Raw genomic sequence first — 25,301 nt, 5'->3', positions numbered from 1 at the left:
TGCATTACAGGTGCTTTTTATTAAAGATAGAACAGACCCAACGCCGGGGATAATCCCTTGCAAGTGTGAAAGTTAGGAGTGGTCTAGTGTGAAAGGCCAAAGCCCCCATTCCTATCCTGGGGCACTGAATGGCTGATTTACTGGGATGCAAGTGTGAAAGGAGCTTCAGGCACCAAATTAAGTAAATTGTCTTTTTCTATCCTTTCTCTCTCTCTCTCTCTCTCTCTCTCTCTCTCTCTCTCTCTCCAAACACTTGATTAATTGAATAATGATTAGTTCAATTGACATATTATTGCATTATATCAAGATTTGAGGCACATAAGTGTTCAATTAAAAAAATAACAGAAACATTCAATTGGATGAGGTACTTTTGGCTCTGTGAATAACCTATGCAGGGCGTACACGACACATAGCCTTAAACATCTGTCATATGCAGCATTCCCAGTGGAATGATACTCATTGAGAGCTTCTCTTACCAGAGAAAAGCCGTAAATCAGCATTACTTAACCATTAGATGGTAAGTAGGCACATGTAAGAAATTAAATGGGTGTAAAACCATGTCTGAAAACTTGCAGCATTACTGCATACTGCTCATTGCTGTACTCTATTGTTTGAATTGTCCTCTTTTTCAGATGCAAGTATAAATGAGGTGACATTCTCACATTGATAAGCTGTTTTGAATATTGAGTGCCCTCACCAAATCTCTTTGACTACTGTAAGCTGCTTAACTGGAGGTAGGTTTTGGTTCTTGTTATTTTGCTTATTGTCAAACTGTATTACATCCTGCATTGCCCACCAAGTTCAGCTTTCCACAGGCTTGATCTGCCTGTTAACTCCATAGCCCACATGGGGGACTTTTTGCTTCTCAGAACTGGGGAGCTGCAGTAGGGGACGCCAGGGGTATCTCATCAGAGAACTCCTCCACAAACCAAGCGGCCCTGGCTATTGAAAAGCGTGTAGCCAGAGATTTCTTTTCAGGAAACTTACTGAAGTGGCTGGAATAGATCGTCCATAGCAATTCTGGAGGTCTTGGGAAGAATGCCATAGAGGATGTTGCCTGGATTAGAGAGCATTAGACTGCATTTCCTGAGAAGGCTGAAGGAGCAAGGTCTTATGGCCCCCATCATTACCACTTTCAACAGGAGCTCTAGTGAGTGTGTCCTGGTTGCCTACGTCACAGTGTAGTTACTGCAGAGAAATGGATTGGAGGTCAATCCACAGAGCCATAAGAGGGGCAGAGAGGATCACTGAAGTCTCCCTTCCCCTCGTTGACATGATCTACAGGGATCATTGTCTGAAGACAGTCAACAAAATCATTGAGGACCTCTTCCACCCTGCACTCAGCATCTTTCAACTGCTCTCATCGGGAAAGAGATACAGGAGGATCAGAGCCAGCACCACCGGGCTGAGGAACAGCTTCTTCCCATGGGCAATGAGAATGGTGAACAACCAAAGGAACTGTTCACACTAACTATCCGAGACTTCACAAACACTCTTTATTTATTTATTTGTGTGTATGAAATACTTGTCCTGCATATGTATTGTTTGTCTGTATGTGTGTAATGTCTGGTTGTATGTCTGTGTATTTTGCACTGAGGACTGGAGAATGCTGTTTCATTGGGTTGTACTTGTACCATCAGGTGACAATAAGCTTGACTTGATTAGCTATGAAGAGAGTTTAGACAAACTTGGATGGTTTGCAGAGGAACATCAGCGGTTCAGGGGAGACCTGATAAAATTTATAAAATTATGAGAAGTATAGATAGGGTTGATCTGTTAGTTAGATAGGCACATGATTATGCAGAGAGTGGGAGAAATGGGTCACGAGCAAGCAGATGATTTAGCTTACAAAAAAGGTGAAATCACTAACAGACTGGTGCAGAGAAAATAGCCTACACCTGAACATCAACAAGACAAAGGAGATGGTAGTCGACTTCAGGAGACCCTGAGGGGTCCACTCTCTGCTAGCCATCAATGGCTCCACCATCGCGGTGGTTGAGAGCACCAAATTCCTTGGCGTGCACCTGGCGGAGGATCTCTTCTGGTCCCGACACCAGATCCTTTGCCAAGAGGCCCAACAATGCCTTCACTTCCTGCGGAGGTTGAGGAAAGTTCAGCTTCCACCCTCCACCCTCACTACATTCCTACAGGGGATGCATTGAGAGCATCCTATGTTATTTTCATCACTGCCTGGTTCAGGAACTGCACCATCCCAGTACGCAAGTCCCTGCAGCGGATAGTAAAGACAGCTGAGGGGATTATTGGGGTCTCTTCCCCTGCCACAATGGACATTTATAACGGCTGTTGTTTGTGGAAAGGCATAAACCTCATGAAGAACACCACACACCCCTCCTGCAATCTGTTCTCCCTCCTGCCATGTGGGAAGAGGTACTGAAGCGTTCGGGCCCTCATGACCAAATTATGAGACATCTTCTTCCCCCAAGCCGTGAGGCCTCTGAACTCTATGGACACAGGGCTAGCATATGTAACATGATATTTAATAAGTGATATATTATTTATAAAAAAAATTTCTGAGGTCATTTATCCATGTAAATAACCAGCTCCATGCTCTGGAGAAATGCTGTCTCATTTTCACCATACACTGCAAGGTTTATGGTATGAATGACAAGTAAACAGGAATACTTAATTTGAAATCAAGATCGATGTAGACATTGTGGGCCAAAAGGCATGTTCCTGTGCTATTCAATGTAAATGTTTTTGAGGTTTTGGACCGCCCACCCTGTTAAATGCTTTGACCCATTAAGCTGTCTGTTAATATCTGTCAGAAAATCATGGACCAGGAGGCAGACACACATTGGGTCATCTCCAATAGAATGCATACAGAGTGCCATGAGAAATGATGGACAATATCTGCTTCATCTTCTCTGTCATTTCAGATAAGGAACTGAGCTTGATAAAACAATGTAAGGATAAGTCGAGTGATGAAGTACAATCCCTGGATCAGTAAACGAATTTTAAAATAATACTTACAGTGCAAAGATTCATCTCAGTGTAAGAAACAAACTTAGATCCTTGCAGATGAGTTAGACGAATAATTCCAAAGGCTGTCTATACGTAGATGATTATCTGAACTACAATGGCAGTTTCACAACAGCTATTTAATCGCCCAGGGTGATGAAAAAAATCTTGTCTCATCTTTTTCAGAACATCTTAATGTTCAGCTGGTTGTTGTCACCAGTGTTTGAATAGTGGACTTATTGAATAACTTATTCTGGTGGGAAATTGTATAATCTGGACAATCTTATAACATGCTGATGAACTGTTATGGTCATAACTCATTGATTTACACAGAAGCAAGTTTCAAGCTCAAATACAATTGTTTATGATATTTTTCAGAAACATTTTGAGGTATTATTGTAAGAAGTATGAGAAATTATGAACTTAGCAATATATAATGCAGGGCACTGTTGAATTTAGAGAATGTTTTGTTCTCTGAGGGTGGCCATCATTCTCTGGGACAAAAATGACTCTTAAAGATAATAGAAACATTTGTCTAATACACTTTCAGCATTCCTTGTGAGAGGGACAATTTTGGGGGGAAAAAAATCATCTGCTGTGAATCTGCCAAAAGATCTATACTTATGTCACATATAAAAAAAGCGTATGGTATAGTTTCCTCTCTGATATCATTAGACAACAATTTTTTTCCAAAGTGTTTGCTTCCTGATAAGAAATTGGGATTACGATAGAACACAAAGATAATTTTGCATTTGCTGTATCACATAGGAAATTGGAGAAACATTAAACATGCTAAATTTAATAAAAGTTAATTTAATCTCATAATGATGCTGACACATTACATTAGTTCAACTGACCTAAATATGTTTGGCCACTGATTTTCAGTTGTACTCAGCATCCAACAATAATTAGCCAGCACTGATGAATTCCAATTGCCCCTGATACAGCTTTTCCATGGTTGAAATGTCCTAATGAAACCGTTCAACAGGTTCATCACTGACTGCACCAAGATCAGCAGGGAAGACGTCCAAAGGAAATAATTGAAAATGAATTTTCAATGACATGTTGCACTTCATAGTTTTTTGTCTGCTTGAAGTAGTCTTAAAATATGACCGGAAAACACAAAAATAAGATCTTAAAAAAAACTCTACATGATAGGAAAATTTGAAGGTGATCAGCAACCCAAAATCCTTAAAATACACCCAAATGTTTTCAGGAAGAAAAATCTTTATTGTATTTTAATGTATTTTATCCAAAAATTTAATTAAACCAAATTTCTTGCAAGATCTCAGCTTGAATCTCAGATCCCTATCAGGCATGTTGATTCTGTTTGATGGAGTGAGAAGGAAATTACAATTGGAACCTAGTTTGTTGATTGAAAGAAAAATCTGCGGGTGTCCCTCTGCAAATTCACCGTTCCGAAATGGTATCTTTGCATAGAGTTGCTACAAACAGAATGGAAGCAGCAGTGAGACCACCACACTGACTTTACAGGTTTTTAGTGAACAGTAGTCAGATGGGCAAGATTCTCGGGAACAACTGGTACATGAGCAACTGTTACCCAAGAATTCAGGTCTTTGCATCCTAAGGTTGAGTGGAAGAATAAACACTTTTGGAATCTGCATATCATGAAATCTTCATCGATGTTTTAAAGAGAAGTTTTATCCACTGGAATCTTCACAGAGAAATTTAACCAGCTGTATTTAATTGTGTTTGAATTACAGAATGCTACAGAAAATGTGTTTCCTGTTATTTTTGTAACATATGTACTTTATCTGCAAGACAGTAATTTTGGCAGAATAACTCCAAAGCAAAAAGGCTCTGACAGACGTTTCTGCTTTGCATTAGTCTTTACTAAAAACGTATGTAGACCACAGTATATTGCAATGTGCTCAGGGAGGAGATTGTCAGTTTTACTTCATGGACATTTTAACTATGCTTCAGATTTCAGATTTACCATCAGAGAACTTGCATGACATCACATACAACCCTGAGATTCCTTTTCCTGTGGGCACTGCAGAATTACCACTAATTGGTAATTAACATGTAAACAAAGCAAAGAACTGTAAGCAGATAATGAATGCAAACTGTGCAATACAGAGAGGATGAAAGAAAATCAAGTAAGAGTCCTTAAATGGGTCTCTGATTGAGTTTGTCGTTGAGGAGTTTGATGATAGAGGGGAAGCAGCTGTTCCTGAACCTGGTGGTGAGAGTCTTATGGCACCTCTACCTCTTTCCTGATGGCAGCAGCAAGAACAGAGCCTGTGCTGGATGGGGTGCGTCTTTGATGATTGCTGCTGCTCTCAGACGTCGGCGTTTCCTGTAGATGTACTCAGTAGTGGGGAGAGTTTTGCCTGTGATGATCTGGGCTGTGTCCACTACCTTTTGAAGAGCTTTCTACTCAGGGGTATTGGTTTTCCCATATCTCAATTGGTGTTTCATATCTCAAAAATCTGAAATGCTCAAAGACTTTGCACAGTCTAATCTTTGGCTTGGCTTCGCGGACGAAGATTTATGGAGGGAGTAAAAGTCCACGTCAGCTGCAGGCTCGTTTATGGCTGACAAGTCCGATGCGGGACAGTCTAATAAAGGTGCAGTAAAACCCCTGTTATCTGAAATTCAAGCAACTGGCAACTTCAACCAGCAAAAACAAATTGAGGAAAATTTATAAGTAAAAAACAATAGAAATTTAAAATTGCCATGCCTCACCGTTTTCCAATCCACACATCACGGAATCTCAAGCATCTGAAAAATTCACTTATCCAGCATCTACAATCCCCATTGGGATACTGGGGTTTTTTACTGTACTGAGTTCGATGGACTGAATTTTCTTTAAAGTTTGCACATCATCTAAAAGTTGGTTGTTACTTTTCACAAAATGTCCCCACCCCCCTTACCTAACATTTATTGATAATGCATTAATGAATTAACTATCACTATTAATTGAAAAGGCTCCCTAACAGCAACTGCTGGATGCATCCATTAGGCCACTAGTTGGAGGCAGACAGCTCAAGGCACCAGAAGCACACAAGAGAATGCCGACGCTGGAATCTGAGGCTCAGCACCTGCTGGAGGAACTCAGCAGGTGACACAGCATCAGTGAGACAAAAATAATGGTCTACCTTGCAAGCTGATCCATTCATTGCGACTCATACACACAGTTCTGATGAAGCGTCCCACCCACAATGTCGACTGTTCCCCCCCCCATGATGCTTTTTCTCCCATTGATGACCCTGCCTTACTTTTTGTGCACTATAATTTTAATTTTCATAGTAATGTGGTAAGATGGTTCTAATATGAACGTTTCCACTGTAACGCTGCCGCAAAACACCAAATTTCATGACTTGTTCATGACAATAAATTCTGATTTAATGCTGCTTGCCCCACTGAGTTCCTTCAGCAAAGTGTGTTTAGCTCAAGATACCAGACTGATGGGAATTTATCCAAACATTTCAATGAAATTACGTATGTTTGCATTTAGTGAAAAAAGTTATTACTTTTAAATAAGTCAAAGATGAGACATCGAATGAAGTTGAGAATAGGAGCTTTGTTGCATATATTTAGTAGTTTTTGTAGTTAAACAAGTAATGCATGTAAGGTTGGTTTAATTCTGTAAGAATTGACATCATAAAATAAAATGTTACTATATAGAACATAAAGCATAGAATGTCACATAATGTGTGCTGACCTGTATAACTTACTCGTAAATAATCTTAACCTTTCCCTAACACAAACCCTGAACCCTCTTTCTTACATCCATGTGCCTTCAGTATTTAAGTTTTTTAAACAGCTACCAAGCTAATAAACAGATTTTTACCTCTAACCTTAATTGAACTAGTTTTAGATGATCTAGATTTATGATATTGTTTCAAATTTTGGTTATTGTATTATGATTAATAATTGATCGTGTTAAATTCTATTTCTGAAACTCAATTCCTTTGAAGTCAATGAAATCAGTTTAGAAACAGGAAACAAAGTGCATATCCTTATAATACTGCATATTTAGATTGTAAGTGCAAATTAATTCCTGCCCCTGGTGTTGGTTATTGGATACACGTGAATCACTACTCATTCCACTGACACTGAAAACATGTTCACCCTGGGATTAAGGAATTGACTAAGGTATAGATTTTGGTTCAAAGCCAGAAATGTTGGTTCATTATCAATTATTCACAAGTCTAAGTTTGTGGATTCTGAAATCCTGTGGATGGTTCCTGCTATATTTTCTTAGCTTTCTGTAAAAGCAGCAAGGTCATTAACATCAGTCATGCAGAGTGTTCCGTTTCAAGAGTGAGATGGCTGTTGTTTAACCATATTCGCTTTCCTGTCACTAATTACATCTTTCAGCCAACAGACATCAAGAACCTAGACCTTTAAGTGGAATAGTCTTGCTGTCTTTGAAGAAAGGAGCATTCAGTATAAATTGCTGTGTGACTGGCAAAGAAAAGAGAAGTGGATGGGTAGGGATTGAGGAAATTATTAGCCATCACTCAGTTATTCAAAAACTTGGCATAAGCTTCATTCCATGCTGAGGTAAATGATTTAGAAATTAATCTGCAGACAAGTATAGCACAAAGGGGGGGGGATTCTGTGGATCTTAGTTGGCCCTCAAGTGAAATAGCCAGCAGGCAATCTTTGGCAACCATCCAGCTATTACGATTGGCAGGAATTGATGCAGACTCAGACAATAGAATATTCATAAATTCGCTGGTCCAAAGGAAGGATTATTTTGTTGTTTATAGCTTTACTTTACAGTCAGTGGATTTCCATGTTGTAATTTTTAATGGTGCGATTCTGCCAGCTTTCTTGATGTCTGAGGGATGGACAGGATCATAGTCCATTTCCCCACCTCTCTTTCCCTCAGGTGATCTCGTGGCTACCTTTACCTTTATGGAATCAGTTCCCAAATATTTTGCAACTATGGGACAAGGGTTGATTCCACTGCATCCCCCCACCACAGATGATGCATCATGTGCTCTGCCGAACCGCTCCCCTTCCAACAGCAGCCCTGCCCGAAAGGCTTTTCACTTATCAAAGAGTTTGCAAAGCAGATTAAATTATTTAACCAATTATTGAAAAATGAAAGAAAAATGAAAAACTAAACTTATTTATAAACCTATCAGACTACTACTCAATGTACATACTGAAATTTAAAAATATATATCAACAAAAGCAAATCTTTTAATGAAATTTCTGCCCTAGAAATGCTGACTATCAACTGTGGAGCAAAGGAACCAGATACAAAGCTTATCTGGCCCCTTTGCTCCATGATGATGTGGTGACTATGGGGCAGAGTGTGAGGGAGCAGATATTTCAATGCTTTGCACTACAGTGCACGGGCTACATAAGCTCTAATGTGCTGACTCAAAATTGTGAAACACTAAAGTCTACAGATGCAGTGATTATAGTAAAAACACACAGAAATGCTGGAGGAATGCAGTCTGTCCTCCGCGTCCATAGGAGGTAAAGATATATTACCAATGTTTCAGACCTAAGCCCTTCGAAACAGGAAAGCATCTGAATAAAGGTGAGAGAGAGAAAGGTGGGAAAACAGGAAGGGGCAGAGTCCAGACCAAAAGGGGTTAATTGGTTATAAGAGAAAAAGTGAGAATTAATTTTGGCTCTGTGAAAGGAGATAAAGGGAAGAGAGAGACAGAGCTGGGGAAAGGCGACAATGGGAAGGAGAAGTGGGGGGGGGGTTTAATGGAAACTGGAGAAGTGGGTATTGATGCCATTTGATTGAAGGGTGCTCAGATAGAAGATGAGGTGTTGTTCCTCCCATTTACAGCTGGTTTCAGTCTGGCAGTGCATGAGACCAAAGACAGACATGTCAACAAGGGAATGGGATGGAGAATTGAAATGGGTGGCCACTGGGAGATCCACGTTATTGTAGAAGACAGAGCCAGGGTGCTCAACAGAGAGATTCCCCAGTCTCTCCAATGTAGAGAACTGTACCCAGAACTGTGAAAAAACACACCATCCCCCACACCTTGATAAAAGGTCCAATCCCAAAACGTTGGTGATGTATCTTTACCTTTGCTACTTAAAGGCATTGTTTGGCCTGCTGAGTTTCTCCAGCATTTGTGTGATTTTTCACTTAACCGCAGTGTCAACGGTGTTTCTACACAGAACTGTCGTCACCGGTAATTCTCAATAGAGATGCTGGCTAGCTGTCTATGTGGTCACACCAATGTTCTCTTCCTTGTTATTCATAAACCACTGCAACTATTGAGCTGAAAAAATAGTTAGGTGTGTTCCTGAAATTCTTACTATAAATTAACTTAATTAAAGATATCTGGATGCACATTAATGATGCAGGGAATTACAAAGAGGCAGAAAGCTGATACCATTAGTGCAGGAGATCTGAAAAGTAAAGCAACGTAACTGGACCTTCACTGCAGAACAGTTAGCCCTGCTGGAGCAAATAGACCATTAAGGTTTTTGTTTTTATCCTTTTATGGAACAGAAAAGAGTGTTGAGAAGCTTATTGCTGAATGAGTTGAGTGACAAAAACTACCAGACAAGAGGAAGTATCAGCAGACTAACATCAAAGACCGTCAGAAAGTAAAACACATCTAAAATATTAAACAATCTTACTCTATCCCTGCCACACCACCTACCCACAAACTGACCTCCCCTGACAATACTGAGTGACAAGGGAGAGCAAAATTCTCAAGGTGCATTTGGCTACTGTTGCCAACGTGGATGAGAAAGGATGCTTGTTAGAACACAGCATTGTTGGGGAGGGGCGAGCTTTCTGTCTTTGCTTGTATTTTCTCTTCCAGTCTCATGCTTGGTTCAAATGTGAAACCTGACAGTTTACGCCTCACTCCAGTTGCCTTACATTTTCCATGACCTCTCATCACCTCAGCTATTTACACATCCACTCATTCTTCACCATTTCATATTTTCAGTGTCCCTGAGCCTTTTCATTGACTGAAACTGAAACACTGGCTCTCTTGTTTTTCTCCAAAGGTCTGACTGATGCACTTGTACTTACTTCCAACTTGTTCTATTTTTGTTTGAAAAGTAAAGGCTGCCTGAAGATTAATAAACCAAACATAGGATTTTTGTGGCTGCAGAAATAAACTTGGAACACTCTGTTTATGGGTTATGTAAGATGTTCCAATCTTCTAAAATATCTCTTCTCACCTCTCTTGCACCATAAATTGATCTGGCCCCCGATGCCTGCCTAAAATAGCTCTCGGCATTGTTACAGATGAAGCAGCAGGAAAGTTTGAGGGAACTTTCTTCCATTGAAACACCATCGAGGACAATGAACTTAAGTCAGAAACCGAAAGAACAGGGAAGGATATGCCGACCAGTCCAGTGCCCTTGGGTTGCCTTGTCCCACAGTTGCTAGTAACAACATTCGTGTAAATGTTCACGGTGAGTAGCATTTGCTCACACAGGTTTGAGGCTCAATGACCTTATGTAAATATTTGATTTTATCTCTTAACTGGCACAGCCAGTTCTTCATTACTTATACGGATAGTGGACACAGAGTTAAGCAACTGGAAGATATCCCAATTTTACACATCTTTCACCATTACAAATCAATTTAGCACACCAAATAAGGGTGAAACCCAGTTTCTGAAGAGTAATATTAATGACCATCCGTGTGAAACATTACTTGTTGGAGATGTCCTAAAGTTAGTTCTCCATCCCTAGATTTCTTGATTTTTTTCCCCCCACACATCTGCAACATAAATTCTTTCCATGGAGTCCTTCCCTCCTGTAATTACAGGATTGTGATCGTACAGATTCTATTGTATTGAAGGACCTATGTGTGATTGTACAGATTCTATCACCAATGTGTACATGTACATATGTACAGAGTGTAGTATAGGATGACTGTGATTGGCTGAGAGTGTAGCCACACCTACCGGCAGGTATTAAAGGATTGCTCCTAGCCAGACCAGGTCATTCTGGACTGGTCGACCTACTTGTGATATGCTCCAGTCCTTTAGTTAATAAAAGCCTTGGTTTGGATCAACAAGTCTTTGGTTCTTTCGACCACTCTACAAGGATATCTTTCTACATCTCTATATTGCTCTCCCAAGACCTCCAGCCTCACCTCTGAGTAGCTCTGTTTCTTCTCCCGCACACTCTGTGCCATTCCATGCATCGTCCAGTGCAATCCAGAGCTTTTTGAAACTCCATGCTGAAATATATTTGCGTTATGTTATGTTTACTGTATCAGGAAAATTGCTCCTAATCAATGCTTAAGTACCAAGCCAATAAGTCTCTGATTTAGGGCCTCCAGACACATTCCCATCATGAAAATTAGCGATTTGGCTCAAAATTGGAGCCTATAATTAGACTCTTAAACAAGTATATCCAGTTCACATAATATCCCATTTTATCCACTCCATCATTTAATACTGCAACGGCAAAAACAATGTATTCAGAATGTTTGTATTCACTCTAAATACACCAAGTAAGATTATTCCACCATTAATGCTGATGGTGACCAGCTTGTTGTCAAAAGTTTTTAAATTCCACTGGCACTATTTTATTCTGCACAATACTGGAAATCTGCAGATAACAGCTCGTACATTGCAGCGTTGTTACATTTTTATTCCAGTGTTGCTAAATAAAGAAAGCTCGCTGATCATGTCACCAGGTAGCACAGGGGTGCAGTCATTAGATGTTCAAATCCAGACCTTGGATGGTGTCCATGCTTGATTAGAAACCTACACTCACCTTAAATAAACACAAAGACTCTGCCCTGGCAAAGAAGTCAAAAGAGTCACAACCCTCTGAGAAAAGAAATTCTTCCTCATTTTATTCTCAAATAATGCACTTGAAAAGAAAAACATCCTTTTCTATCCCCCTCGGAAACTTATTGTTTTCAACGAGATTACTTCTCTTGCTTCTCCTATGAGTCAAGTCCCAATGCAGGACAATTTCTCCCTTTATGTTCTCCAAACGCTTGATCATCCTTGTGAACTTTCTCTGAACTATTTCCAATGAAATAATATCTTTTTAAAAAAAAAATAATGTACCAAACTATTTAACATCACTCCAGATGTGGTCTCACTAATGCCTTGTTGCTTTAGATTTTGTTTTTCTACTCCACCCACCTTAGAATAAAGCCAACATTCCATTTGCCTTCCTTATTACCTGCTTTTGTGTGCTAGCTTTCCATGTTTCATGGTCAAGAAACACTCAGATGCCTTTGTTCTATCGCTTTATGCAATTTTCTCCATTTAGATGGTATTTTGGGTCTTCTTCCAAAATGAATAACTTATATTTTTCCACACTATGCTCCATTTATCAATGTTTGTCCAAAATGCTAACCTATTAATGCAAACCTTTCATATCCTTTCCTATGTTGCCTTCTCTCCTATTTTTGTGGTAAGTGCGTCCATTTGTTTCCTTCCTCCAAGTGATTCATAGAGCTAAGTGGTTTTCAAACTTTTCCTTTCCACTCACATACCACTTTAAGTCATTCCCATGCCAAAGATACTCTGTGATTAGGAAGGGATTGATGAAGGTGGTATGTGGGTGAAAGAAAAAGTTTGAAAACCACTGTTTTAATCGTACCTAATTGACTTGTTAAGTGCATGGTTTCATAACTCTAAACGAAATAGGCCAATGACAATTTTTCTCAAGCAAAATATTTCAGTAACAATTGGGTCTAGAGCAGTGATTCTCAACCTTCTCTTCCCACTCAATCCCTTATTAATCACAGAGCATCTATGGCATAGGAATTACTTAAGGTGATACGTGAGTGGAAAGAAAAAGTTACTGATACAGCAGATGCAAGCAGCACTGTTATCCTGCCGGTTACAGGTTACCACCTTAAATTGACTTCTTTATCTCAATATTCTGCTTCCTGTCTGCCAGCCAATCCCTATTCAGGCCAAAATATTGCTTCCATCATCACTTTACCCTTTTATGAGACACGTTCTGGAAATCCAAAGTAGTTGGGGCAGGAATGATGTGGAGTATAGAGTCTGTCTCCTTCCATGTTGCAATACTTTGTTAATTTATAATATTAGACCTATTTTGTTTAGTGTTTTATGCTAATGCCTCATTATAGATGATGCAAAGAACCAACCTGCTGTAACTTACTACTATATATCCATTTATAATTGTACACCGCTCGCCAGGTGCAGTCTAGTATCAGAGGAAGGTTTAATTCTTTATGCTCTGTTCAGGAATATTTTCCAAAACAAATATTTTCTAGTCAGGGTTCTGTGAGGTGGACATAATTGGGAAGTGGCTTGAAAGTGGAAAAGAATGCTGGGTCAGGTACATATTCATCTGGAGTCCATTAACATTGCACATGAAATTGCATGTGATATCCTTCCTGCAGCCACACACATTTGTTTCATTTGAATGTGAACAAGGAGTTGTGCTTGATATCCTTGGGAGTTTAATCATGAGAGCTAAATGGTCACTGCTAATGTGATCAAGACCAAGTGGTTCAAAAGTTCAGGTTCCCAGTTGTTTGGTAAGTACTTTCTGCACCTTTCAAAGCCCAAGGCAATAGGTTTTTATTTTTAAACTAAAACAATACCCCACCTGGTTCCCTTGCTGACATGTCTGTCCATGGTCTTATACACTGCCGGTCTTAGACTACCCCCAAATTGGAGGAACAGCACACCTCATCTTCCATCTGGGCACCCACCAACCAGATGGTATCAACATAGACTTCTCCAGTATCTGTTAGCCCCACCCCCTCATCTCTCCCCTTCCCCTAACCTTATGTCTCTTTTACCTCAGTCTCTCTCTCTTGGTCTTTATCTCCTTTCATCCAGCTCTGCATTCACAGAGTCACCTATTCCCCCAATCAATTCTCACCTTTCCTCACCTGCCTTCCTATCTATGTCCAATCTTGGGCTTCGCCTGTTGGCCTGTGTTCCTCCTCCCCCTGACTTTTTAACCCTCCTCCCCCAGCCTTTTTATTCGGGCGCCTGCCTGATTTTGCTCATACCTTGAAGGAGGGCTCAAGCCCAAAATGTTGATGATATATATTTGCCTTCTATGGGCGCTGAGTGACCTGTTGAGTTCCTCAAGCATATTTGCGTTTTTTAAGACATGGAACCTAACTTTATGATGAAGTAAAATGTTACATACTGACTGCAGTGCTCAAGAGAAATGAAAATCAACTGCTGAAGCTAGAAATCTGAAAGAAAGACAGAAGGTCCCGAAACAGTAGCCATGAAAAGGCGAAGACCCTTCATCGGAACTGGGAAAGTGAAAAAAAACAAATTGCAATGATGATGAACAGGATAAAGGGTACATCTCGGCTTAGGTGCGGCCAGAGTTCCTGTGTGAGGTTGTTGAAACCACATGCTGGGCAGATTAATGAGAGAAGGTCCAGAGAGAAATCAGTCAAAGGGACCTGCAGCTTCAGTGAAATGCAACGTGGACTTGGTGCAAACAACTGAAACCAAGGAATGTCCAAGGTGTTAGCTGCCTTTGGGCATCCATTTTGTTTAAACCATGAAACATCAAGATCTCTATTTTTATGGATGAAACATATTTTGCAAGCTATCTATATATAATTTGATCCATTGTAAAACAGCTGTGAATTATGAAGGGCATCAGCAGATCCAGGATCTGTCTTATATACTCCCCAAATCTACAGACTCCTCCAACTCGAGGGTTCCAAAGCTAACAGTGGAAATCAAATGGAAATAGAAACTGCTGGGAATGTGCATCAAGGATTGAAAAATCAGCGCTTTGCATGAGTCTTTTATGTGATTTCACTGAGCAATTTGTGATCCATGCTAGATACAGGTTAGAACCATAAAGTCTTGAGTTATGTCAAATTGTAAGGCATTAAATTTTATGAGGTATGAATCAGTCAAGTCACAGCTGTAATCATATTGTATTTCACATAAATTGTAATTATATGGCTCAAAATCCCCAACCAGAGGCAAAGCAACAGCTGTTGCTGACCTTAAAGACAGCTGCCCTCAAAGATCTGGTGAAGACTTGGTGTGGCTCCTCCCTTTCCTGACATCCACTGCTGTCAGGCCTCACCTTCGGCGGATCTCTGGCATCAACAATAACCTCAAGTAGACCGAGCAGACAATCACAGTAAAGAATCCACATCTCAGAACCAGCACATAAAAGGAGTGTGATCGTACAGATTCTATCACCAAAGTGTATATGTACAGATGGTAGTGTAGGATGACTGTGATTGGCTGAGAGTGTAGCCACACCTACTGGTGGGTCTTAAAGGATTGCTCCTAGCCAGACCAGGTCATTCTGGACTGGTCAACCTACTTGTGAAATGCTCCAGTCTTTTAGTTCATAAAAGCCTTGGTTTGGATCAACAAGTCTTTGGTTCTTTCGACGGGCATTACAAGGAACATATTCAATAAACATCTTGCACACTTCGCCGCGCACAATATGGAAAGTGTACATCAGTAGAAGTTGAAATATTACAAATAAAATCATAATGCTGGAAAAACTCAGCAGTTCAAATAGTGCAGAAAGATAAAGATGCATAGCCAATGTTTTGGGTTTGAGTCATTGATCTTTACTTCAATCATGGTGTCTGCAGACTTTTGTGTCTTACTCCTGAAATGTTACAAACACAATATTTAAAAGTAAAAAATTAAAGCAACTTATTTTGAAGCTGGTTTTGAAATGGTTATTTGAGAGATTGACAATCCTTGCTTATGTAATTAGATTCGATACCCACAGCTTTAAACAGTTAGAATGGCCGGACTCACTGGTTGGGAAATCAGGCAGTATGGTAATAATTTACGTGAACTGTGTTATGGGGGCCATCTGACAATCTGCTGGAATGTGAAGGTGGTCCCTAGCTGGTCTTTCTGTCAGTCGACAACCTCCACGAGCAGTGGCAAGTTTCCTCTTGGAAATGAGATCTGAGAATGCCTTGGTCTGAGACTCTGAATGAGGGCAGGAGTGGATATTTATTATTTTCAAATCACATTTTATTTAAATGTTAAAGATTTCAAAGATTAATCCTTGGATATTGGCCTTCCAACTGGCATTGATATGATTTTGTGTTGCTTTGTGGCTATTTTGCGTGATTACGTTTTTTTGATTTTTGTCTCAGTCTGAATAAAAGGGCCCCATGTGTGGTGATGCAACCACAGCACTGGCTGCGCTCCCACCAGCCCACTGCAGGGGGCAACCACTGTACCTGAAGGTAGGCAACCTGGGATGCTGACTCCATCTGGCTGGCTGTCAATCACCGACCTTATATATAGACTCGAGCCGGCCCATCCCAGGTCAGTTGGACATGTGGAGCCAGCAGAGGGCAGTCGGGCACACGTGGAGCCATCAGGATATGACAACTGGTGTGTTCAGAGTTTAAGTCGATTAAAGTCTTTTCTCGTGTTTTGTGTTTGCTTGCTGCACCACAGCGCATCACACCAAGTTTTTTTTAAATCTCTCCTCTCAACCAAGAGCTGTTCTTTCTGTGATTATCACTAGAACCCTTCGGTGGCCTCTCTGTGCCCAGAATATCTGCAAAAATGTGAAGTAGTCTAAAAGAAATCAAAATTAAGTGATGACCACTGATTATTTGTCTTATTTAAGAATGCATGTACACATCCTGTGGCAAATGGAGAGAAAATAAATAACTTTCAAAAAGGAGTAATTAGGACTAGCTCACTGTTTCAATCTAAACTAACGTAGTGTGGAAATTTAGGTAAATGCAATAAAGAGGCTTTTGATTCTGTGTGGCAGACCATTGTGCCAACTAGTTATCTGGAGTGCCTACTACCAGATGAAACATAAAATGTTGTTGCATTTCTATTTTTCCTTATACTATACAAAGGAGGTCTCTTAGGTCAATTGAGTTAATGCCAGCTCACAGTGCATTCCCATTCCCCCACTAATATTTCCTGTAAACACTCCTCCACATTCCCATCATTTGCAATTTACAATGTCTAATTAACCAACCGACCTGCACATCTTGGGATCTGATAGGAAACCAGAGAGCCTGGGAAATAGCCCACTGAGTGGAGAACGTGAATACTCCACACAGGCAACACAGGGCAGCATGGTTAGCGTAGCAGTTAGTGCAACGCTGTTACAACAGCTCAGGTTAAAATCCTGCGCTGCCTGCAAGGAGTTTCTATGTTCTGCCCGTGACCTGCGTAGGTTTTCCCTGGGAGCTCCAGTATCCTCTCGCCCTCCAAAATAGGTGGGGTTTGTAGGCAAATTGGGTGTAATTAGGTGTCACAAATCTCAATCAACTTCTACCCATGTTGTAAATTCATAACTTTAGATTTAACTTTTATTTAAATTTCGACTTACAGCACGGTATCAGGGCCTTCCGTCCCAACAGCCCGTGCCACCCAATTACACCCAAATGACCTACAACCCCTGTACATTTTTTTAAAGGATGGGAGAATGTACAAACTCCTTACAGACAGCACCAGATTCAAACCCGGGACCCTGGTGCTGTAACAGCATTGTGCTGACCGTGCCACCCTTCTAAAACATTTTAAAGTGTTATACGTGGGTTGCTGGAGTTGTGAGGCAGCCAGCTCTACTGGCTGCACCATAGTGTCACCCACATTATATTAAAACTATGAGCATATCATTTGATGCATTTTGCATCTCATCTTTTGCTGTATGTTGGCCAGAATGAGTGCTGAACTATGGCTAACTGCTTTCATGGGGAAAGAGTGAGCACCCTTCTCCAACCTGAATAACCTGCAGTCTGACCACGAAGTCGCCCTGGAGAATCATGGAGGCAGAATGGGTGGCAGCACCAAGCCTTTGCAGAGTCCAAGAACAGCAGCAGACGAAACAAGAGCTGCTGATTCAGTGATTGTTTATGAGAAAAAACTGGCGGATGATTTCGAGATCTATCAGTTCTTCTGGCAGCATTAATTTACGGGAACTCAGACTAAGCAGTAGTCACTGTTGTCTCTGTTTAATTTCACTTCAGGTCAACGCACCGAGTAACAATTATTGCCAGATTCACTTGGGTTAACAAAATAATAAACAGTTGACTCCACACAAATCTGCAGATCAGTTTCCTCTGGCACTCAACACTGTAGAGAATCTCTTCCTCCTGCTCTTTTCAGGATTTTCACAAAAAAGAACCATACAATTTTCCAAGACTTGAGTGAGATTTTCCTCAATCATATGGGGGAAAGCTGGTGTATTGTTTGATGCTTCATTGCTTGTGGGACTATTTTCAAATATCTCATTAATCACCTTTCATTTAAGATTGTTTTCTTTTAAATTAAGTATTAGAGTTTGGTTGAAGTATTTCCATCACTGGAAGGAACATTACTTTCAGTTTCCACCCCATGTCCATCACCCCTCAGTGTATAGCTAGCAGCCGGAGCAGGGAGCAGATACTAATGCCTGTTCGGGTCTAGAAGTGGCCCACTTGTCTGCACGGCTGCCCCCTTACCATCCGCCATTGAGGGAATTGACATTCCTCAGAAACAACAACTTGCCTGATTTTGGCTGTCAGGCATTGACATGGAAAGTGAACAAAAAGAACTTTGAAGGACTCAGCAAACCAGGCAGCATCCATGGATAGAAATGATCAATCAACACGGCAGGAGCGAAACTAAAGTAGGAAGGGGAATTATGAATTATATCGAGAGGGGGAAAAAAGTGAGGGTCAAGTTTATTATCATCTGATTGCACAAGTACAACCCAATGAAACAGCATTCTCTGGTCAACAAAACCTGCAGACACACAACCAGACATAACACACATGCAGACAAACAATACATATGCAGGACAAGTATTCATATATCCAAATAAATAAATGTTGTTTCACGAATATGAAAGTCTGAGAGGGTTAGTGTGAGCAGCTCCTTTTTGTTGTTCAGCATTCTCTCCACCTGTGGGAAGAAGCTGCTCCTCACCCTGGTGGTGCTGGGTCCGATACACCTGTATCTCTTTCTTGATAGGAGCAGCTGAAAGATGCTGTGTGCAGGGTGGAAGGAGTCCTTGATGATTTTACTTGCCCTCTTCAGGCAACGATCCTGGTAGATCACATCAATGGGGAGGGAGGGAGACTCCATTGATCCTCTCTGCTACTCTTATGTTCCTTTGGATTGACCTCCAATCCATTTCTCTGCAGCAACCATACTACACTAGACAGAAGAAGGTGGGGGAGGTGGAGGGAAATGGGTTTGAGGGAAAAGAGAGATTGGGAGTAGGTAAAAAAGAGATGAAAGCTGAGAAATGTATAGAGGTGGGGGTGATATAATACATGGCAAGAGTTGCTCAAGGTTCCAGTATCTGCATTTTTATAATTCTCTATTTCCCAGTAAAGTGTTGTTTTGTAGGGGGGCATCAGCATGTGTGAGGGCCATTCAGGTGGCCTCCCGCACTCATCAGTGAAACCCTTCTTGATGCAGCTCTCGGTCTGCATCAGCATTGTCAAATGCTTTCAGGGACTGGCGCCAGTTTAACAGCCACTGCACCAGTAACTCTTGGCAGAAGTAGGTTGGACATTCCACGGCATGTTCTTCACACTGATACAAGTTTGTCATTCCCTGAAGTTCAGTGATTTCTGTTGATCACACAGGAGATGGCAGCAAAATGGAGGAGCAGGGAACCACTTCTGGATTCCAGTAATTAGCTATCCACTCTTGTGATTCAGATGCTTTTATTATTTTTGTTGCACCTATAGCCTCAGCCTTTTTTTAACAGAAATTTCAATCTATTTTTTCATTTATTTTCAGTGTAATTTGCAATAAAATGGAATGATATTTCCCTATACAATACATAGGGATCCACAGTTGGTTAGCATCTCTAAGATCTGTGAAACAGTTGCCGTGTGGTGACCCAACAATGGTTTAATTTGGGTGTAGTGTTGGAAGCTTCAATTGCATGGATGTCCTCATCCGCTACTACGGCTTCACCTTTCTTTTCCACAGAGGTGGAAAGGAAGGTCTTGGGTTGTGGGTTTATGGTAGGAATTAGCAGCCAGGGTTTGTGTTGGTAAGATGATATAATCATTAGTTGTAAGAGTGGTTTAATCAGGATGCAGTTCCCAAGTTTAGGGAACCAATTGCAGCATCAGACGGAGGATCATTAAAAAAGCTGAGAGGATCCCTGAGGTCTCATTTTCCTCTATAGATGACATTTACTGCTGTCTAAACAGGACTTGAGGAATTATAGAAGGCCCTTTCCTTTCAACACACGTATCATCAACCCATTACCATCAAAAAGATACAGGAGCAACAAGATCAGAACTACCAGGCTGGGAAATAGCTTCTTCCCACAGGCTGTGGGAATGATGAACAGTATCCTGTAACCGAGTAAGTCAGTCCAAAATATTTCTATGTATTTGTTTTGATTATTTTTGTGAACTTTATGTACTGTGTATTGGGTGTTTTTGCACGTGCACCATGGTATGGAGAGATGCTGTTTTGTTGGGTTGCGTATATGCAATCAGCTGAAAATAACCTTGAACTGTGAGAAGTGAGGAGGATGTAAAGAAATCTCAGGAGAATGGAGGTCAGTTGAATGAGTGAGAAGACAAAGAAGAAGAACATGGATGCACATGAAATTATTCCCTCCGGTAGAAAAAAATAAAAGTGCGAATTATATTTAAATAGAGAAAGATTAGGAATTGTTGATGTTTAACAATGATTTGGGTGCTCTTGAACATCAGTTATTGAAAACAAACATGAAGGTGCAGCACGCAGTTCAAGGCAAACAATTAGTTGATTTCATTGCTAGAGGTTTGGAGAACTGAAGTAAGGATTATAAAAACAGGCAAGGTTACGAACGCTCAACATCTGTGGAAATGAAAACAGAGTTTGTTTTTTCAAATTTGTATTCCTTATTCTTCCTGTGACAGAGGGTCAGTCTAAAATGTTAGCTCTGCTTCTCTTTCTACAGATGCTCCTTGACCTGCTGGGTGCTTCAAGCATTTACTGGTTTATTTCCAATTTATGACCACTGTATATTTCTTCACAGGAACAAGACTCCCCCCTAGTTCATAGAATAGAGCTTTGGTGAGACTAAATCTGGACAACTATGCATCATATCAGACTCGGTACCTGAGAAGGATTACTTACCTTGGCCCGTGCTCGGAAAAAATTAGAAGTAAAAGAGGAAGTATAATTGAAACATGCACTCATTAGGTTGGATGCAGGGTTTCCTGAGACCACTGTGAGGAAGAGGGGACAGGTCTAAAACTAGGGATCCCAATTTCGGGATATGGAATGAAACATTGAGGATTGTAATGGTTTCTTAGGGGGTACAGAATGTATGGAATTCTCTCTCACTGAAGATTGTGGCACCTTGCTAGTGAGGTCATTTAAGACGATAAAGGCATCAAAGGGCATGGGGAGAGAGTAAATCTATAATATCAAGAGTGCGGATCATGAACAATTATTTTGAAAAGGGGAGCAGGACAAAAGTTTAAATGGCCTGCTCTTGGCCCAAATTTATGTTTCCATATGTCCACAATTCAGCATTAGAGAATAGGGTCAGGAGATCAAGGAATGGAAAGGTGGGTACAACATGAGGGTGCAAGCTTGGGGTTTAAAAACATAAGTACATGAGAAATAGGAGCAGGAGGAGGCCATCCAGCCCATCGAGCCTGCTCCACCATTCATTGAGATCATGGCTGATCTGATGATCAGCTCATCTCCACCTACCTGCCTTTTCCCCATATCCCTGACTTCCCATACTATGTAAAAATCTATCCAACCTTGTCTTAAATATTTTTACTGAGGTCACCTCCACTGCTTCAATGAGCAGTGAAGTCCATAGATTCACCACCCTCTTAAATCTATAGCCCCTCGTTCTGGTCTCCCCCACCAATGGAAACAACTTGTCTATCTCTATCTTATCTAAGCCTTTCATAATATATGTTGCTATAAGATCCATTCTCATTCCAAACAAAGGCAATGAAGAGTTCATAAAAGACAGCTAAGTTAAATAGATACCAAAATGGGGTCCTTCCTGAGTCAGGGTCCTAGCACTGACTGGAATCCATTCAATAAGGATCCAGAATCAGGCCTGAGAGCAGCCACAAGAGGATGCATCTACACAAGTACCCTATAGATGGCCTAGCTATATGTTAACCATATAACCATATACAGCACAGAACAGGCCAGTTTGGCCCTACTAGTCCATGCCGGAACAAATCCCCACCCTCCTAGTCCCACTGACCAGCACCTGGTCCATACCCCTCCAATCCTCTCCCCTCCATGTAATTAACAGGTAATAATAATGGTGTTTGGGCAGGCATGGTTCACATAGCGGTTAGCACTATGCTGTTATAGTGCCAGTGACCCAGGTGCTGTCTGTAAGGAGTTTGTACATTCTCCCTGTGTCTGCGTGGGTTTCCTCCACGTGCTCCGCTTTCCTCCCTCCCTTCAAAACGTACGGGGGTTGTAGGTTAATGGGATGTAATTGGCACGGGCTTGTGGGCTGAAAGGACTGTATGTCTACATTTAAAATTTAAATTGTGCACCAGTGATCACCATATATTCATCCACCTCACACTGTTTATTGCCATGTCAGGGGTGCAGAGGGCCCAGGAGTAAAGTGATAAGAGTCTGTGCGACTCGTGGGCATTCGCCAAGTTCAAACAACTTTAAATTTTTTCACATAAACTCAATCAAGTAGCACACAAGAATGGGATTGCTATGATCCAAATTTCATTGGTGGGGGGGGGGGGTTCCGCCTGGACTTACCTGCATTATTATGCAAAACATTCCAAAGAGCATTGATTAGTAAATGGACTTTACCATTCCTTCTGCTGTTTGTAAAGGGTCATTGCAGAGATCGTGGATTAAGAATGTGTCAGTATGTTGGGGAAATGCTGAAGGGAAAATATTATACATTCCGTGACATCTAGTTACAGAGAGTGTTGCCAGAGGGTTTCACATATCAAATGCCATTCTGCATGGGCATTGGAACATGTTATTTAATCCAATCAAATGTAAGTTGCTGAACAAGTCTCCAGAGCAACAGTTCTGAAATGGTACAAAATATCAGATCAGTTGTCATTATTAATGTCACTTCATTACATTTGGACACATTTGCAATTTTCTTCCAGAAAATTGTTCATATCGTGGAGAAAATGAATAAAGCCCTCTTGCACTCCACTCAAGCTGATAAGAGAACTTGACACACAGTTTCCATAGCACCAGCTAGGATTGATGATATTAATTTACAGTCTTGTCAGTGCACAGATAGGGATACATTACAGCTCAGTGAATAACTGAAGTCTTGGGTTACTCCAGCATTGATTGAACAGCTTGTGTGGTGACTTAATGGAGTGGCATTAGTTCCACAGGCAGGCCCTGGTCTTGCTTTGCTCTCGTAATTTTTTTGAAAGAACATACATTTGGACCTCCAGGAGACACAGCTGCAGTTCTTCCATCTACTTCTTTTCTCTTTGGTATAAATTGGTATCCACGTCTTGTAGGACTGTATGCTGAGTGAATTATTCTGCCACTTTTATTGGGCTTAGCAGAGTACCATGGGCAGTGTGGTGCGCTGTTTGCCAGAATCAGAAACACACAAGGTAAGACTGTACAACAGGCTTTAACCCACAAAGACTTCCACAGAGCCAGGCTGGCTGTGGCTGCAGCAACTCTGTGTGAGGCCTCGGGAGGCTGGCGCAGGCTTCTATCCCAGAAGGTGATTGACACCCGACCAGGTGGGGCTTGATCCATTCAGGCCGACTGATTGGCAGCCGGCCAGGTGTTGTCCTGTCCCCTTACACTCCTGCAGGTAGAGAGGTTGCCCCCTGCAGTAGGCCGGCGGTACAGTCCTGCAGGTATAGAGGTTGCTCCCTGCAGTAGGCCGGTGGTACACTCCTGCAGGTACAGAGGTTGCCCCCTGCAGAAGGCCGGTGGTGTACCACCACAGGCAGATCAGCAGAGCAATGTCACAGAGACAGCGAACATCACTACAAGCTGTGAACCACGGAAGTCTGCAGATGCTGTGATTGTGGTAAAAACGCACAAAATGCTGGAGGAACTCAGCAGTCTCACCGCGTCCACAAGAGGTAGAGACATATAACTGACATTTCGGGCCTGAGCCCTTCTTCAAGGGACCTCCTGTGGACATGGCGAGACCTGCTGTGTTTCCTCCAGCAATTTTTGTGAGTTTTTATCAAGCTGTTCTGTTTGGAGATTTTGCATGTTCATCTTTCCCTGGATCACCTGATCCATATACAGTAAAAGTCCTAAAAATCCGAACTGCTCAGGGATTGGGTCAGTTCGGATTTTCTGGATTCTTGGGCAGTACTTCTGTGGCACTTATGCAATGCATGCACACATAGAAAAGCTGAGAATTGTTGAGGTCTGGATTCTCAGGTGGTCCAGATTTATGGCATCCGGATTTTCAGACTTTTATTGTATCAAGAATTATTCCTATGGTCGAGACTGTAAAAAAATATGTGAAATGTAATCAGAAAAATCCCAGAGCCCACTCCACCATTCAGTGAAACCTTGACTGACCTGATATGGGCCTGAACTCAATTTTCCTGCTGTTTATCATAACCATAAATTCTCCAGTCTCTTGCTCTAATTCACTTCACTGAATTTATATCTTAATCCATTGCTAATGTTCTAACCATGTTAGTGTTCTGTAAAATATTTTAAACGTTCATGAAAATGTGTTTTTTGGGGGTTTGCTTTGAGAATTTTTTGAGATTGATTGTTCGGCCAACTTGATGGCCTCACTGTTGCAGAATGTCAGTGGGATGTCTCTGAACTAATGGCTGACAACTAATGTCAAGAGTATCATGTCCTCTCCAAAGAAACTGCTAGATCTTTTGTGAATAGCTTTCCTTGAAGTCAATGGTCAATGATATCTCCTCACCAATATGAGGTAAATCAAATCCTCTGACTCACAGTGATAAGGAGAACCTTAATATTAGAGGCCACTTTTAGTAAAAATGTATGGCACTTCTCAAACAGAGACAACATTTCGACAGTCAGAATGACCCTGGGCTATATATACACCACAGACTCAAGGTTAATGTTTTATACAGTAAAAACCGGGACAAGGCATCAGGTGGCTCATTGAGCTTCCCAAGCCAGTACAAGATCTTGTAATTATAGATGGACAGTTCGATTCTCCATCTCATGATCTTGTTATTTCCCCCGCTGTTTATATTAAACACAAATGTGATGATTCTCTGGATCGTCAGCAGGGTGAATGGTCTGACAGCCAAATAGTACCTCCAGTGGCGCACAGCTTCCACTATGGCCTGGGCCTCCTTTTTGATGGCCAAGTGCCTGAGTTCAGGACCCAGAAGGGTCCGGGAAAAGAATGCCATGGGCCTGCCTGCTTGGTTCTGTGTGGTGGTCAGGGTGAAGTTGGAGGCTATCAGGAAAGGAATGAATTCATCAATGACACACAATACC

The 25,301-nt window shown here is 41.3% G+C and overlaps 1 protein-coding gene across 7 annotated transcripts in view; it reads left to right on the top strand.

Annotated features, from left to right (window-relative positions):
- The window catches only part of sema3c (sema domain, immunoglobulin domain (Ig), short basic domain, secreted, (semaphorin) 3C), a 270,171-nt gene that overhangs the window by 124,695 nt on the left and 120,175 nt on the right, over positions 1-25,301 (top strand). For 5 of the 7 annotated variants that reach the window (XM_069908944.1, XM_069908945.1, XM_069908943.1 and 2 more), the window contains one exon: positions 633-734. The gene's annotated coding sequence lies outside the window, so the exon portion shown is untranslated. Of the gene's footprint in view, positions 1-632; positions 735-20,037; positions 20,220-23,169; positions 23,450-25,301 lie in introns of those variants that run through there. The other 2 variants (XM_069908942.1, XM_069908950.1) reach the window with 2 other exon arrangements.

Source organism: Narcine bancroftii, chromosome 13 (assembly GCF_036971445.1).
Source record: "Narcine bancroftii isolate sNarBan1 chromosome 13, sNarBan1.hap1, whole genome shotgun sequence".
Lineage (NCBI taxonomy): Eukaryota > Metazoa > Chordata > Chondrichthyes > Torpediniformes > Narcinidae > Narcine > Narcine bancroftii.
Note: the sequence above shows the minus strand (reverse complement) of the source record. Positions and strands in the feature narration are given on the sequence as shown.